Here is a 16,913-nt window from a genome sequence, read left to right on the forward strand (position 1 = left end):
TAGTCTCAAATTATTCACTTTTTATTAAAAAATGCATATACTAGCTGGGCCGGGCACAGAGCATCTGTGCCTCTAGTTCTCCCCCGCCTGCCGCCACTTTCTTTCCCCACCCACCACTACCACTTTCTCCCCCCCCCCCCACTGCCATTTTGTTTCCTGCCTCGCCCGCAAGCCTGTCCACCAGGGCTGCTGCTTTCCTCTCCCCCTGCCGGCAGCTCACGTGCAAACTCTCACGAGAACTGCCTCACATGGGATTAGTGATGCATACACCTTAGATAAATATATATATAGAGAGATTATTTATTTATTTATCTATTTTACTCAATTTCTATATTGCCCCTCCAAAAATGGCTCAGGGTGGTTTACACAGAGAAAGAACAAATAAAAATAGGATGGATCCCTGTCCCCAAAGGGCTCACAATCTAAAAAGAAACATAAGATAAACATTAGCAACAGTCACTGGAGGTATTGTGCTGGGGGTGGATACGGCCAGTTACTCTCCCCCTGCTAAATAAAGAGAATCACCACATTAAAAGGTGCCTCTTTGCCAAGTTATCAGGGGTAATAATACCAATAAACATATGCAATTTTTTAACGAAGTGGAGACTTTTGAAGGCTTTTATTTTGGCGAAAAGCATCCTCTATTTCCATTTCTTTAGTGATGGATATAAACTTTTTTCACCATCTGGACCTGACAACCCTAATGGACTATGGCACCACCAAGCCAGAGAGTGGCAACAGGGGCATTCCTGCTTGTGTAGTGGAGGAAAATAAGAAGTATGACGCATCAGGGCAAGATGGGTTAAATGAACTGTATGCTCTAGTGGGGTGAGGAAATGTGGTGGCTATGGGTGTCAGGAAGGCCTGTGGATGGTACCTGTGGTAGTGCAGGCTAGTACTTGCTTCCCTCTGCCTCCATCCTTGTGCCTAAGGCAATCACCTCACTCTATCTCATGGAATGGCTGCCCATGCTGACTTGCAACCAAATTGAAGTGGAGAGGGAAGACTGAGGGAAGAACATAGGAACATAGGAAGCTGCCTTCCACCAGTCAGGCCATTGGTCCATCTAGCTCAGTATTGTCTACACAGACTGGCAGTGGCTTCTCCAAGGTTGCAGGCAGGAATCTCTCTCAGCCATATCTTGGAGATGCCAGGGAGGGAACTTGGAACCCCACTAAGGAAAATATCTTACAGTGCTCACATTTAGTCTTCCCCTCAAATGCAAGCCAGGGCAGACCTCACTTAACAAAGGGGACAATTAATGCTTGCTACCACAAAACCAGCTCTTTTACCATACCAGCTCACTTCCCATAAACCAGCTTCCTAATGACCCCCTGTAAGCCTAAAAGAGATAGAAAAACCGGGCATAGCGGGGTGATGCACCATTCTAGTCAGCTAGTCACTTTAACTGTATGTGAAACAAAGAAAAGAAGTCAATTTTTGGAAACTAAAAAGCTTCTTGGCATTATTTGTACTTAGTGGATAAGTTGATAAAACTTTCCCCCACTACACAAGCAGCAATGACCCTGTTGCCACTGTCTGGCTTGGTGGTGGCATAGTCCATTAGGGCTGTCAGGTCCAGATGGTGAAAAAAGTTGATATGTTGTACTCAGTGGGTTCCTATTTTTTACCCAGCATATCTAAATCTACTGGAAGAGGCTGGGCAGGCTCTAGTAAATTTTATGGGACCCCAGCAGTTGCTGGTTATTTGGGCTCTTTTCCCTGACCAAATGTACTTTAATTTTTCATGCAGCTCATCTTACATCTAATAGCTAGTATGATAATAGGAAAAGCAACTTCAGGGTGAAAATGCTACCAGGGATTTTTTCTGGGCAAAATTTTCAGTTATGTTTGGTGTAGACCCACAAGTGGGCTGAAATAGCTAGACCAATCATGCTGCCAGCATTTTCTTTTGAAGGATTTCTTTTAAAGAATAGAAAGAGATGGAGAGAGGGAAACAGAGAGGAGAAAAGACTAGAGGAAAGAAGATGCAAGCACAGACCCATAAACAGAACAGAAGAAGAAAGACAACAGGCTAGATTGAGCAATACTTTTCTGGCCCATCCAATTAAAAGGGGGATGCATTGACAGTACAGCCATCATGGCATCTGTCACAAACATCCTGCCACCTTCCTGGTGTGTTCTTTTATGTTTAAACTAGTATTTGGACCATGTATAGAGTTGGACTGCTGTTCAGAAAAACAGCCCCCCACCCATACTCAGTAAAGGAGGCTTTGGGATGGTGGTGGATCATCCATGAGAAGATATGCACGTTCTGAACACATCCCCCCTTTAATCACATGGGCTGGAAAAGAAGCATCCGAAGCAGCCCAAAAAGGAAATATAAACAGACAGAAGAGGGAAGAAAGATGGACTTCTAATAAGAGATGTGCATGTAGTAAAAGATGAACATAGAATGATGAATCCAATAATTAAAAGTATATCTCACATTGCAGGTCAAAGTTAAATGTCACACCTTAAATGTCAGACCTGAAATGTGGATTTAAATAAATGTGGATTTAAATACTGCTTGCTTTATGGTGTTTGTCTGATGGGTTCTCCAGATTCATTTGGATTTTAAGTAACCAGATTCAGTAGCATTCTAAAATGGGTGCAATCTTGTTTATTGAGAGTTGAAAAGGGCTTTGAGTTGTTCCTAAAGTACAAGAAATACAAAAATCCCCATTGAATATGTTGAATTGGACTCCTTTACTATCAGAAATTGGTCCAGTAGAAAAGATAATGGCTGACATCCGGAGTAGCACTGTGCTGATGCAACAGTACATGACATCCCAAACTAATGGTCTGCCATCGCATGTGGATGGAGGAATGATATCTGACAATATCCATTCCCCTATGAAGTTCAAATATGTCCCTGAGAGCTGTGTAGCCCTTGGGAATGTTTTTCTGGAAGCACAGTGGGCTTCAGAGGAAAGGGGAGATGATAGAAAATTGCCCTCCTCTTTTTGTGACAGAGCACTGTTGTTCTGGATGCCATACTCTGTTGTACTAGCACAGCACTAATCTGGATGCCACCCAATCTTTTTCTTCTAGTATTTTCGAGCAAATAAAGCAAGCATTTCCTTGCTTATGAACTGAGTATATTCAATATGATCTCCCTATGACATATTCAGTGTGTATATGTATATATACATATATATATACACGCGCACACACACAAACACACACGATGGGGCGATTCTCATGACCAACAAAAATTGGGCTAGGAGAGCCTAGCCCGATTTTTGTTGGTCGTAAGAACCACCGGGCTCGCAGCCGAGCCTGGTGGTTCTTGAGCGGGTAACCCACTAGAGAACCCCTGCTAAAAAGCAGGTTTGTGGAGCAAGCACTCCAGCAAACCTGCTTTTTAGGCTCGTGAGTAGCCACAGCGCGGCTTCGCGCCACGCCTACTCATGAGTAGACTCCCGATTGGGAGGCGAAAAGCCGCCTCCCGGTTCGGGGGCCTCCCCAGTATGCCCTGCACGCCCCGCTCCCTCCACCCCCCGCCGGCTCTGTCACGTGTGGGCGGCCAATCCAGCCGCCCAGGGCTCCCTGCTCACTGGTAAAAACCAGGCCTCACTGATCATGAGACCCGGTCCTATGATTTCCCTATGATAAATTGTGTGTGTGTGTGTATTTATAAGGTATCTATCTTACCTTATGATATAGGATCAGGAAAGCGTGTTTTTTTGTTTGTTCATAACATTTTAGCCTGTCCCTAACATCTGCCTATGGGTGGCTTACAACAACACAAAACAAGAAAACAAAACAAGAAATAGCTTGTTACCTGTTGATTTCTGCTAAATGAGTATGTGCTTTTTTCTTTTTTCTTTTTAAACTTACCTTACCTGGAGTCAGTGTTTCATTTAGTAATGTCTGTAAAAGCTAGAGAGCTCCTTCAATTTTTTCAATCTACTTTGGGAGATGGTGACAGTGTAGCCAAGCATGAACCATTGCACATGCCCAGGAGGATATTTGGGATTTTTCAAACACTTCCTTAGTAATACATTTTTAAAACTAAGTGGTGTTTCAAAAGTAGTTTATGCCAGAGGGGCATTAGGTTGCTTGGGAGCTACTGGTAACTCCCAGGCTTTGGGGCCTGTATCTCCCCTCTTCCAGGCAATAATGCAAATTTGATTGACTGGCTGAGGGAGGGCATGGCTGTGCCATTTTCAATCTCTCATTGAGGCTATTTTCATGATGGGGGGCGGGAAACCCCAGCCTGGTTTTCCCCCATTGTGAGAACCAGCGGGCGAGCCTGGTGGCTCTCTGGCGGCTAGCCCACCAAAGAAGCCCTCCCCTTAAACAGGGTTAGTGGAGCTGCTAACCCCATTTTCCCAATCGTGAGTCACCACGGTGCAGCTCTGTGCTATGGCGACTCATGAGAAGACCCCCGCCAGGAGGCTAAACCGAGGTGGCCCCCGATCCCTGCAGCCCTTACCAGCTCCATGACAAAGCCAGTAGTCATGTGGGCAGCCAATCCAGCTGCCCAGCAATGTTCATCTTCAGGGAGAGCAGGCTAAGCTCACTCTCCCGGCAGAAGCCTCCCAGTCTCTACACATGGATCATATGTAGGACCTCATTGATTGCCTTCATTTTCTCTTATTAGCTTCTCTCCAGTTTTTCCCCCCACAAAGCAACACCTCTTGCTCCCCTCCTGTACTGAGAGCTGGTCTTGTAGAAGCAAGCATGACTTGTCACCTTAGCTAAGCAGTGTCCACCCTGGTTGCCTATGAATGGAAGACTAGAAGTATGAGCACTGCAAGATCTTCCCTTCAGGGGATGAAGCCACTCTGGGCAGAGCAGAAGGTTCCAAGTTCCCTCTGTGGCATCTCCAAGATAGGGCTGAGAAAGATTCCTGCCTGCAACCTTGGAGAAGCCACTGCCAGTCTGTGAAGACAATACTGAGCTAGATGGACCTATGGTCTGACTCAGTATATGGCAGCTTCCTATGTTCCTAAATTAAAAATAAAAACCTTAAAACAATATAAAACCACAGTCAAGTTAAAAAGGTTGGGTGAAAAAATGAGTCTTTATGGATTTTTAAAAGGTTTTCAGAGATGGGAAGGCTCTTCTTTCAGCCTCCACATGTTTAGCCTCCTTATTTTTGTTCCACAAAGTAAAATGTTACACTCTGGTCACCTTCCATCCCATGGAAATTCCCTATGTAAAACAGGGAAGATAGGCATTTTGCTCTTCTGTCTGTACAGAATATATTCAGCCCACAGGGATAGGATGCAGATTCTCTGTCAAATCTCAAAAGCCATGTAGTATTCATAGGATTTGATCTGATCTGGAAGTAAACATTCCCAATGCACTGTCAGTCAAGCATTCTTTTTTCTGATAATCTCGAGCTAGGAAATAAATTGATGAAGGCTGTGCTTTGAATAGCTTTGCACAGCATTTTCCTCAGCCTTCAGGCTGTTTCAAAGCTTGCACAGAAGCAAGTTTCTTTGATCTCATTCTTCACCCTCCACATCAGAATTACTTGAAGCTCCAGTGAGTATTACAAGCCTGAGAAGCTCTGAGTGACATATGCTGAGGTTGGAAAGAAGCCAACTAGACAGCCAGCCTATTGCTCATGGAGTCACAGAAAGTACAAGACCCTCCGGTGATCTGAAATCTCATTTAGCAGGAGTCATTCCTGGTTCTTCTGCCTCAGCAGTTTCCCAAAGGTCCTGAAATCTTTTGGTCTTTGGCACTGTTCACTTGGTCCTTCTCTTATACTCTCTGTGACCAGGATGCCTGAAATGATATATATTTGATCAGTTTTCTTTTAGAGATGTGCACAAAATATGATTCGGATACTGAATCGCAGCACATCCCTTTAACACACAGGAGAGCAGGTTGATACCTGCTCCTCCACTGCTCACCACCACTTCCTTAATCACAACACCTTCCCAGCTATCATCGTGCACTGGTGGCACTTCCGCCCAGCTGCCCCTGTGCAGTGCTGACATGTATATGGCCTCCACGCATTCGTGGTGGACATTTGCATAGTCAGCAACCATGCAGAGCATGCAAATGGCCTGTGTGCATGCTGACCATGCATGTGCATGATGTCATCGCTCAGGGTTAGCTGGGGGAGAGTGCCACTGGTGCGTGATGATAGCTGGGGGGGCACGATGAAGGGAAGTGGCAAAGAGTGGCGGAGAAGCAGGTCTGAACCTGCTCTCCTCCATGTTAAAGGGGATGTTTAATCCCTCCATGTTAAAGGGATGTACTGTGATTCGGCATCCGAATCATATTTCATGCACATCCCTTTTTTCTTTTACAAAGTATACACTTTCAAAAGCCAGAATGATTTTGTTGTTTTTAATGTTTTCATGTTTTTAATCTTTTGAAGGCTGCAATACAATACAATGAGGCAGTTCACACAACCAAAAACTGGGTAGGGCAGATAGGACAGCTTTCCTCCTACCTTGGTCAAATGCTGGGTATGAAAACTAGGTAGGAAAGCACTGTCCTACTCAGCTCCTGTCTCCCACAAAATCACTTCTCCCTCCTCCTACCTAGTTGTTTGCTCCCACACAACTCAAAATTAGGAGTGTGTACAGCTCCCAAGCCTGGGTAGGACACTTTTCTTATCTAGTTCTTGGTTGTGTGAAAAGCCTCAGTGTTTTAAAATAGAGGCTAACATCCTCACTATGAATTTAGTAATCCTCAGCATTTAGTAATCAAGAGTTGCATTGCAAAAGTGGGGGAGGTGATTTTCACAGATCTGTCCTCCTTTTAATAATAATAGCAATAATAAAAACTTTATTTGTTAGCCGCCTCATAACAAATTGTTTTCTGGGCGGCTTACAACACAACATTAAAACAGAAGGAATCTGTGGAATCTTTTCTACAAAAGTGTCCTCTAATGCCATAAATATGCCCCTGAGGGTTGTGCACCTTTTAGGGACGTATTTGTCCCTAAAAGTTAAAGTATGCTTCTGGGAGAATGAGAGATTGGTAAAAATCACCACAACCACCCCACCTACAAAGTGCAAATGTGGATTATTAAATATATGCATGCAGGGGACATGTTTCCAAGAGGCACACAGGGCTGCCACACTATTCGGAAAGATGCCAGCCACTAAATTTAAGCATGCCCTATGAACAGATTCTTAAAGATTTGCTTTCTTTTAATAAATTTGTTCTCAGATTTTTCCTTTAGAGGGGAAATTGGCAGGGCAAAGCACATGCTTTGCATGCAGAAAGTCCCAGGTTTGATTCCTGGCACCTCCACGTAGGGTTGGGAAAGACCCCTCTCTGAAATCCTGGAAAGGTGCTGCCAGTCCGTGTAGACAATGCTGACTACCTGGAACAATGGCCTGATTCATATAAGACATCTTCATATGACACTTAGGAAAGATTTAAGCACGTACTTATATTTCTTTTTAGGATCAAGTGAACTTGACATTGAACGCGGCCTGGGTTGTGTCCTTGATTTTTGCTAGAGAACTGAGGCCTACAATCTGATTATTTATTTACGTACAATCAGCATGTAAGATTCAACTTCAGTGTTCAGAAATTCAGCCTCCTCTTTGGTATAAACCCTTTGATAATTCTTGTACCTTTTGATCTTCTCCTGCCTTCCAGACTCCTGCCTACCAGTCCCCTCACCTTTCCATCCAACTACTCTGAGGTTTATGCAAGGCATTGGCATATGTACGTGATGTGTGCCTCAATGTGTGGCCATCAAAAAGCAAGTAAACATGAATCTATTTATTTATTTAATAGATTGGTATATCACCTGTAACCTGGAGTCTTGAGGGGGAATTGATTTAAAATGATGGGTACCACAAATTGAGAGGACCCCGAGAATTGGTTTTCAGCCTCCAGATGAGAGAAACCACAGTGGCTACTACCAATAAGTTGTTCTGCAACCCTGTTCAGGCATTATTTATTTTTTAAAAGCTGAACACAATTCAGCTATCCAGAAGTCACACATGTCATGCCAGTCACCCTCCCACACACACTCTTCAGGGTTATTGCAATGGTTGTCTGGAGAGGTAAACACTGTAACCATGATCAGCAGGCTTGGGTAATCACAGAAATACGCACCATCATGGTTACAGCAGTTGCCTCTTCAAAGAAACACTGGTCACATTCGCATGTAATGGAAAACCACACATCCAATGGACTTGTCCCCAAATGCAAGCTTAGCTGATATTCAAAATGGCAGTCTCTGAGATTGCAGAGAGAAGGGGGAACTTGCTATCCTGGCAAGGGAACTGGCTGCGAGGACTTGCTTCTGGAATGAAGGATAGCCCCGGCAGCCAATCAAAGCCAGAGCAAGAGAGCACCCCCGCTCAACTCTGGTTACAAATTGATGTAACACCAATTATGCCTTTGGACACAACACTACTGAACACAAACCTTAGGTAGGAGCAGCTAAACTCACTATAATCTGAGGGTTCAGATTTGATCTTGGGAAGGGAAGCCTCAGGTCACTTTTCTGACAGAATCATGGTTCCATGCATTCAGATGTACAAGAGATCCAACCTAAGAAAATCTTGGGTTTCCTATTAACATGCGAATGCAGCCACTGTAGTAACCATGAAGAGATCTGGCAGGCCAGTGAGTGACATGCCAGGGTGAGACTTCCAGCATTGTTGGGATGTCTGTAATCACATGTACAGCTTTTTTGAAATAATGTCTGGATAGTGCTTGCATTGCACAGGTTTCTGACAGTCCTTTCCTAGCAATGGTTTCTAGGGCTCGAATACTTGCATCTTTGTTCTTAGTGTGTTCCTTCAGTTGAATGCTGAGAGTAAAAGGAGCTCTCAGTCTGTTCTCACTCTACCATTTTAATCTTCATATCATATGTTTTGTAGGCTAGAATTGCAATTATGTATTGATTTCTGAGCAGCTGTTCCATTTGATCTCATTTCTGTTTGGCTACCCTGAAGAAAGGTCAAGCAAAATGGATTGAACATACAGTCATCAAAGCTTGTATATCTGGCTTTGGCTGCTGAGGTTACATTATACAAGAACACTTACTTCAAATTCAGGTTTAGCAAGAATCTGAAGTTTTCAGACAGCAACAGATGGTGATCCTTTTCTGTGGCTATTTTCAGAGGAGTTAAAGTAGATACATACTCTTAATTTTCTCACCACCAAATCCCCAAGACAGGAAGGGGATTTCCCCTCAGCTTCCAGGTAGTTCTTAGCTGCATGTCTAAATTAGCCTTTGATTCTGTTTCTCTGTGGTCCAGTCTCAATAATACTCCACCTGACTGACTCACCTCACCTGATTAAGAAGTGAGGCAGCCATTCCTTAATTGTGTGAGGGTACAGCACTTTGTTTATACAGATACTAATTTGTAGAGATTTGCACAAATCACAGTTAGAAGCACAATTTTCAGCACATCCCTGGCACCTTCAAAGGGAGAAGAGGAGGTGCATACCTGCTCCTCTGCCACTCACCGCCACTTCCTGTATTGACAACACAAGCCCCGCCCCCCCCCGCCAGCTATCGTTGCATACTGGCGGCACTCACCCAGCTGGCCTCATCATGAGACACCAGCACAGACATGGCCACTGCGCATTGCGGTGGTCATTTGCATGGTCAGCATGGTTGCTAACCACGCAAATGGCTGCTGTACATGCATGGAGGCCATGCGCATGCTGGCATTGCACTAGGGCAGCTGGGGAATTGGCCGCCAGTGCATGATGATAGCTGTTGCCTAGCGCTGCTGATACAGGAAGTGGTGGTGATTGGCAGAGGAGCAGGTATGCACCTGGTCTCCTCAATTTTAAAGGTGCTGTGGATGTGCTATGAATCGTGCTTGGAATCATGATTTGTGCACATCCCTACTAATTTTCTCTTTCCCTGAAGATGCAAATTCATTGGGCAAAATTTCAGAGGTTTTTTTAGATGTGTGTTAAATCTATAACACATGGGCAGCATCCAGAATTCTGAAGAGCTTGTGCAACAAAGTTGCACCCCACAGGAATATTGCATAGCTGCGCAAAATCTCTTGTGCTCTTGCTCAAGGGTTCCCTGCAGCATATATGGACTAAGGAAGACGTTTGTCATCAGGAAGTGCACTTCAGGTTGTGCACCGTGATGATTAAGTGCAAGGATGTTGGTGCTAGTGTAACGCTAGGCTAGAATGCAAGTTTCCAGTTGCTAGCACAACATCCTCGTGAATACATTTGCACAATTGCTTCATTAGTCTGGATGCTGTACAATTATTATGATTATATAAAAAAAGAAATTGACTGATAGAGCCTTCTCTTTTTTTAAGCCACTCTGCTTTGGGAGATATGAGAGGAGAGCTGGTCTAATGGTTACAATCATACATTATCCCCTTTGTTGTGTAGAGTCCACCCTGCTTTGCATTGAATGGGAGACTGCATGTGTGAGCACTGTGGTGTGAGACATAGGGGTGTGTGCATGAAACCGGTATGCCCAGTTCGGTTCGAGTCTGAACCGAACTTGAACGGAACCAGACATGTTCAGTTCCCCACCCCCAACAGACCCCCCAGTTCAGCTTGAATTCAAACTGGTCCAGGGTTCTAACAAAAAAGAATTATTTTTTTAAAGGAACTCACCACCTCTGGGGGAGGGGGGCACTGCCATGGCTGGAGTGATTTCTGGTGGTTCCCCCTCCCTGTAGTCTCCAATCACCCCAGTTTGTGCTGTTTTAGTCCATTTTTTGCCTGTTCTGGGCCTCTTCATGCTGGTGGTGGCCATTTTGGAGGCTGCTGCACATGCACACTGGCCATCTGCATGGCCCTGGTCTCCAAAATGGCCACCACCAGCACGGAGAGCCCCAGAATGTGCCAAAAATGGACTGAAATGGCCTGAACTGGGCTGATTGGAGACTTGGGGGAGGCTGGTGGGGGAGGGGGAACCACCAGCAGCACCCCCTGGAGGGGTGTAAATTTTTGTTACAATTCCCAGACTGGCCAGGGGCGGGGGTTCAGCTTGAGTTTGAGCTGAACCGGGTCTGGTTTGGCTTGAAGGCAAGCCGGGGGTGAGCCCTCGAGCTGGCCAAATATGATGGCGAACTGGCTCAAGCTCAAGCTGGTTCTCACATCCCTACTGAGACACTCCTGTCTTCAGCCTTGGAGAAGCTGCTGACATCTTGTGTAGACAATACTGAACTGGATGTACCAATGGACTGACTCAGTAGAAGGCAGCTCCCTATGTCCCTATATTGCTTTGAGAGATGCAAGGCTGGTGTCCACGTTAACGTGCAGCTGCCACATGAGCTATTCTCCATAAGGTGTCTTCATGCAGTGCCACTGTCCATGACAAAGTGCATAGCGTTATAGCAGTACTGCATATTCCTGGCAGGCTGTGACTCGTGTGGCATGGAAATTATGCCTATGGAGATCCAGTACCATATGTAGGACAGCATTCAGAAACCATTCCAAATTCTTCCTTTGAAAAGCTTCATTAATATAATTTGTGCAATGATGTTTCTATCAACCGTAATAAGGCTAAAATTAGAGATGCTTTAGTAGAGCACATACTTTGGATAAAGAATCTCCCTGCTTCAATTCCTGGCATCTCTGATTAGGGCTGGAAAGATATCTGCCTGAAACCCTGGAAAGTTACTGTCAGGCACTGTAGGGAGCTACTGCCAGGCCCTGGCTGCATAACCTTGACTCTCCTGCAGATGTTAGACTACAATTCCCATATTCCCTGGCCCATTGAAAGTGCCGACTCAGTGCATGGCAGCTGTAAAAAAAGCAAATTTCATGCTAGAGATAATTAGGAATGGGATTGAAAATAAAAATGCTAATATTATAATACCCTTATACAAATCTATGTTGTGGCCACATTTGGAGTACTGAGTGCAGTTGTGGTCACCATATCTTAAGAAGGACATTGTAGAACTGGAAAAGGTGCAGAGCAGAGGGCAACCAAGATGATCAGTGGCCTGGAGCACCTTCCTTATGAGGCAAGACTACGGCATCTGGGGCTTGTTAGTTTGGAAAAGAGGTGATTATGGGGAGACATGACAGAGCTGTATAAAATTATGCATGGAGTGGACAGAGAGAAATTTTTCTTCCTCCCTCACAAAACTAGAACCAGGGGTCATCCCATGAAACTGAAGGTCTGGAAATTTAGGACTGACAAAAGGAAGTACCTTTTTACACCATGCATAATTAATCTATAGAATTCTTTGCCACGGGATGTGGTGATGGCCACTAACTTAGTTTGCTTTAAAAGGAGCTTAGACAAATTCATGGAGAACAGGTCAATCAATGGCTACTTGTCTGGGGGCTATAGGCCAGCTCCAGCCTCAGAGGCAAGATTTCGCTAAATACCAGTTGCAGGGCAGCAATAGTAGGAGAGAGGGCAAACCATCACACCCTGCCTGTGGGCTTCTCGGGGGCATCTGGTGGGCCACTGTGTGAAACAGGATGTTGGACTAGATAGGCCTTTGGCCTAATCCAGCAGGGCTGTTCTTATGTTCTTATGACTTTTGGCTACTGTGGCTGGGGAAGATGGGAGCTGTAGTCAATAGCTGGAGGGCCAAATCTGTGCAACCCTGATGTAGATGGCAATGACGTAGATGCAGCAATGATCTTATAAGACAGTTTCATATGTTAAATTGTACCCTTCAACAGCTTTTATTAGCTGTAAAGCAGAAAGTTTTGGGGGACACAACTTGTGCCTACAAGTTTCCTCCTCCACTGCTAAAATTAGCTTTGGGGAAATGATTTGGAGGCTGTCATACAGGTGGAAAGAGTTAGAACCCTCACTATGTTCAGGGGACCTGATCCAGATTGGGTTCCTATTGCTGCTTTTTGAGATAGAGAGAAAAAACACCATGGAGGTTTTTCAGTTATGGAACCCCTATGCAAGATGTCATTTGGTCTTAAGCCAATCTTCTCAGTTTATGGAAGGGAGGAGATATGAAACAATAGCTTTCTGATGCTTATCTCAGCCACTTAGCCACTATGACATCTTACTGCAGCTCCAAGAGGCAGTGTCGTCCCAGTCACTGACAGACTATGACCTGGGAGAGTCAGGTTCAAATTCCCAATGAGTCACAAAGCTCACTGGATTATCTTGGGTCAGCCCCCCTCTCTCAGTCTAACCTACCTCATGGCTGTTGTGAGTGTAAAATGGGGAAAACCTTGTATGCCCAGGAAAATGGAAAACATCTGGAGGAGTGAGCATTCATTCTCCCAGGCACTGAAGCACCTCATTTTTAAAAAAATATATGCCATCATAGAACAGGAAGAATAATGTGTATTTAAAATAATTTCCAACTGGTGCTGAGGACTAAAGGGGATGCTCCTCAGATGGTGCAAATTAGTATGGCTCTATTTTAAGGAGCCATGCCAGTAATATGCCAAAATGTAGTTCTTCTCAAATAAAACTGTCATATATCACACATCATCAAGGTTTTTATGAGCAGAAGCAGAGCAGATGGAATTATTTTTATATGTTCTTCCCATAATTGTAGTCAGTAATGGAGTGTGGATAGCTAGGGAATGGTTTTATAATTTGCTTTTTATTGCATTTTTGCAGGGAAAAGTATGACATCCTTCCATTATAATTGTCCCATTTTCAATTTTATATTTATGGAGTCAAATAATTCATATCATTGAATCTCTTGGCTGATTATTGTCAGTGAATTTTTCTCCTCTCCATAGTATTAGGAAATTGAGCCTGAGATTACTGTAATATTTAAAGAAAATACATCATTATGCTCCATAGGTGGCACATTTGTTTTTCTAGGTAAGGAGTGTTGGACTGTTTATTAGGTGGAAATCAAGTGATGGATACAGTCCAAATATTGCTCACTAGAGCATTTCAAAATTGGTATACATTTCAAATTTTGTACAGCCCTTCTAGGACTGTACCACTACGGCTGGGACTGGTAAAATTTTCATACCTGAGTCTCCCCTCTTCAGAAAACTCCTGCCTGAGGAAAGTCAGCAAGAAATGTTCACTAGAGCTTTCTCCCTGAAGTGCTAGTTGTCCATGAGAGGTTAATCTTTTTCTTTCAAATATATGACCTCCCACCTGATGTGGTGTAGTCCTAACAATGCTGTATTATGTGCTTTTCAAGAATGTGTAGATGAGGATGTGCAGAGCCCCACTGAGAAATTATACTTTTCTCGTAGAAACTAATTGTTATACACAAACCTAAGATCATGGCATAACTGATAAGCAGCATAATATAGCTGTATATCAGGCAAACCTATTTGATTATCTCTTCCTAGTGGTAGCACTAATTCTTGCTCACTTAGTCCCTCAGACAATGAGGCCATTAACGTGAGCACGCAAAACCGGGCTAAGGGAGCCCAGCCTGGTTTTGCATGCTTGTGTGAACCACCAGGATGAGGTCTGATCCCAGAGGCTACATGGCGGCAAACCCACCTATTGAGCCACTTAATTAAACAAAGTTAAGGGAGCAAGCACTCCCTTAACATTGTTTTAATCACCATGGCTGGCACACTCAGAGGGAGGAGGGATCCCAGTAATGTATCACACACTTGTGTGGTGCATTATTGGGACTCTGGGGGGTGGGGTGACACGTGGTGGCACATCCCGGCACCCTGACCCCAGGAGCTGAAGCAGGAGCCGCTGGTCATCTGGGTGGGTGATCTGCCCACCTAGGGACTTCAATGTGATCATTTGTGGGAAAGGTAGGTTAAACCCTCCTTCCCTGAAGACTGCCCGCAAGCTCTTCTCAAGGATTGTGAGAATAGCTTTATTGTTTGCCTAACTTAAGTTGAGGGTCACAGAATAATAACATCCTTCCCTCAAGACTTCCGGATGATCGCACCCCGGCTCAGAGCACCGAATCAGACTGGTGCTGAACCTAACTCCTCTTTGCCAACCCCCAGAGATGCCAGGGTCCTCTCAGGGGCTTCACCTCCCATCAAGCTGTTCAACCTTTGAGGTTTATGGAGCCCCCAACAGGGGTAGAATTATAGCCCCTGAGCCACAAAGACTCTAAGATCAACTACTCCCCCCTTCCTAAACCCAACCAAGGGTGCTCGCCAATCAATCCCCCACTACTTCTACTCCCAGCTTGCACTGCACCTGCCTGGCTAGGACCAATTTAACAATCTAGCTAAAGGGAAGGGAGAGTAGCTGAAAAAACTTCTGAACTCAGTCAGTCCACTGGGAAGCAAAAAATTGCTACTTGGCCCCATAAGGATGACCAAAAAAGCACATTCTTCACTGGACAAAGATGGAGCCAATGACGGATAAAGCACCAAATTGGCTGACTAAGCTTCACCCCAGGCTGACCCAGCCAACAGCATTTGCCTCATGTCTTCTTTAATGCAGGGTGTGGCATTGGTACTGAGACTGTTTTTGTTTGTTTTCACTTTTGATGTTACTTAGGCTTATCTATATCTATATGTTTCAGAATGTCTTATTCCTAATTCCTAATCCTTATTCCTATTTCCTTATTCCAGTCTTTTATTTTCGACTGTCTTATAGGGGTGTGCACGGACTGGTCCAACCGTGAACTGGTCATCTGCAAACGAGGCTGGTTCAAGTGGTTTGAACGTGAACCGTTTCTAACTTTGAGCTGGTTCATCGACCCAAGTGGCCCAGCTGTTGTCTGAGGGTTGTTTGTTTTCATTATTGTTTAGTAGGGCTGAGACCTTTCTTGGTTACAAAGTTGTTCTTACTTCTTAGAAAACTTAGGCACTTTACACACAAAACATAAACAGGAAGCCAGTTCTTTCCCCGAACTATATTTCACCCAGTCTTTTTTGCCATGTTTTTTCAGCATTTCTAATAACCAAGTCTCTTATTTTAGACAAAGGGTTGTGCACAGACTGGTCGAACTGTGAACCCATCAGCCACAAACTGGGCCAGTTCAAGTGGTTCGAATGCAAACTACTTCTAAACTCTTCAACTTGGTTCATCAACCCAACCAGCCCAGCTGGTGGGTTTTACCAAACCAGTTTGGGGACCCATGGTTCAGTCCATATTAAAACTGAATTTGAACTGAACTGCCACAACTGGTCCATGCACACCCGTACTGTCTTATACTCTTTGTCTCAGAACATCTCCACCTTGAGACTGTCCAGTTCCCCAACCAACTGAGCTTCTAACTGAACATTTACTGTCTCTCTAACTGACTTTTATGATTGACAGCTCTCCAGCATTCTAAGCCGATTTGCATAAAAGTGGTTCTGCACCATTTTGTCACAAAGGGAAAGGCAATAACAGCACTTCCAGCACAGGGCTGTGGAGTGGCCACATTCTGCAACAGCTTGTTGAGTCCCACCCATATTTTTATGTTATAATGAGTCTCATATGTCTACTATCATATTGCATGACAAATTACACAGAAAAATAAATATAGGCAAAACACAGTGTGCTATTCAGTGATCACTGCTGCTGCATATGGTCCATTAAAATGAATAAGGCTGGCATAATGTTTGATGAATTTTACTCAATATTGTACCTTGAACACTTCAACAGACCTTCAGAAACATAAGTAGGCATATTGAGAACTTATAATGTTGCTTTGTTTCATTTGCCTTAATCCATTTCTGTACAAATGATGGTTGGCATCACATTAGCTGACCACATGATAATTACATCACTCACTCACTCACTCACTTCCTATGGCTAATTTGGTGATATGTATCAAGAAAACTAGTGGGGTGTAGTGGTTAATGTGATTAGACCCCGGTTCAAATCCCCACAAATTTCTCTGGGTGACCTTAGCCTAGTCACAATCTCTCAGCCTAACCTCCCTCACAGACTGGTTGTGAGGATAACATGGGCTGGAGAGAACCATCTATGCCTAAGCTCCTTGGACAAAGATAAGGATAAAGTTTGATCACTGAATAGGAATGTGTGGCTTAGAAATGTATCCCTTTTTGTGTTTTTTTTAAAAAAAAGAAAAATCCAGAAAGATATGACCAGATTGCAGGGCTATGCCTAATTTTGATTCCTACTGAGCACATGGAACAATAAA

The 16,913-nt window shown here is 44.2% G+C and overlaps 1 long non-coding RNA gene across 1 annotated transcript; it reads right to left on the bottom strand.

The window, feature by feature from the left end:
- Nucleotides 1–5,013: 5,013 nt before the first annotated feature.
- On the bottom strand, nt 5,014–16,014 carry LOC128321930 (uncharacterized). The gene is made up of 3 exons (XR_008305427.1): nt 13,854–16,014; nt 8,989–9,055; nt 5,014–5,745 (listed from the first exon to the last, which is right to left on the bottom strand). It is a non-coding gene; the product is annotated as an uncharacterized LOC128321930 (long non-coding RNA).
- Between the last annotated feature and the right edge of the window lie 899 nt (nt 16,015–16,913).

The sequence above is a fragment of the Hemicordylus capensis genome, chromosome 4 (assembly GCF_027244095.1).
Source record: "Hemicordylus capensis ecotype Gifberg chromosome 4, rHemCap1.1.pri, whole genome shotgun sequence".
Classification (NCBI taxonomy): domain Eukaryota; kingdom Metazoa; phylum Chordata; class Lepidosauria; order Squamata; family Cordylidae; genus Hemicordylus; species Hemicordylus capensis.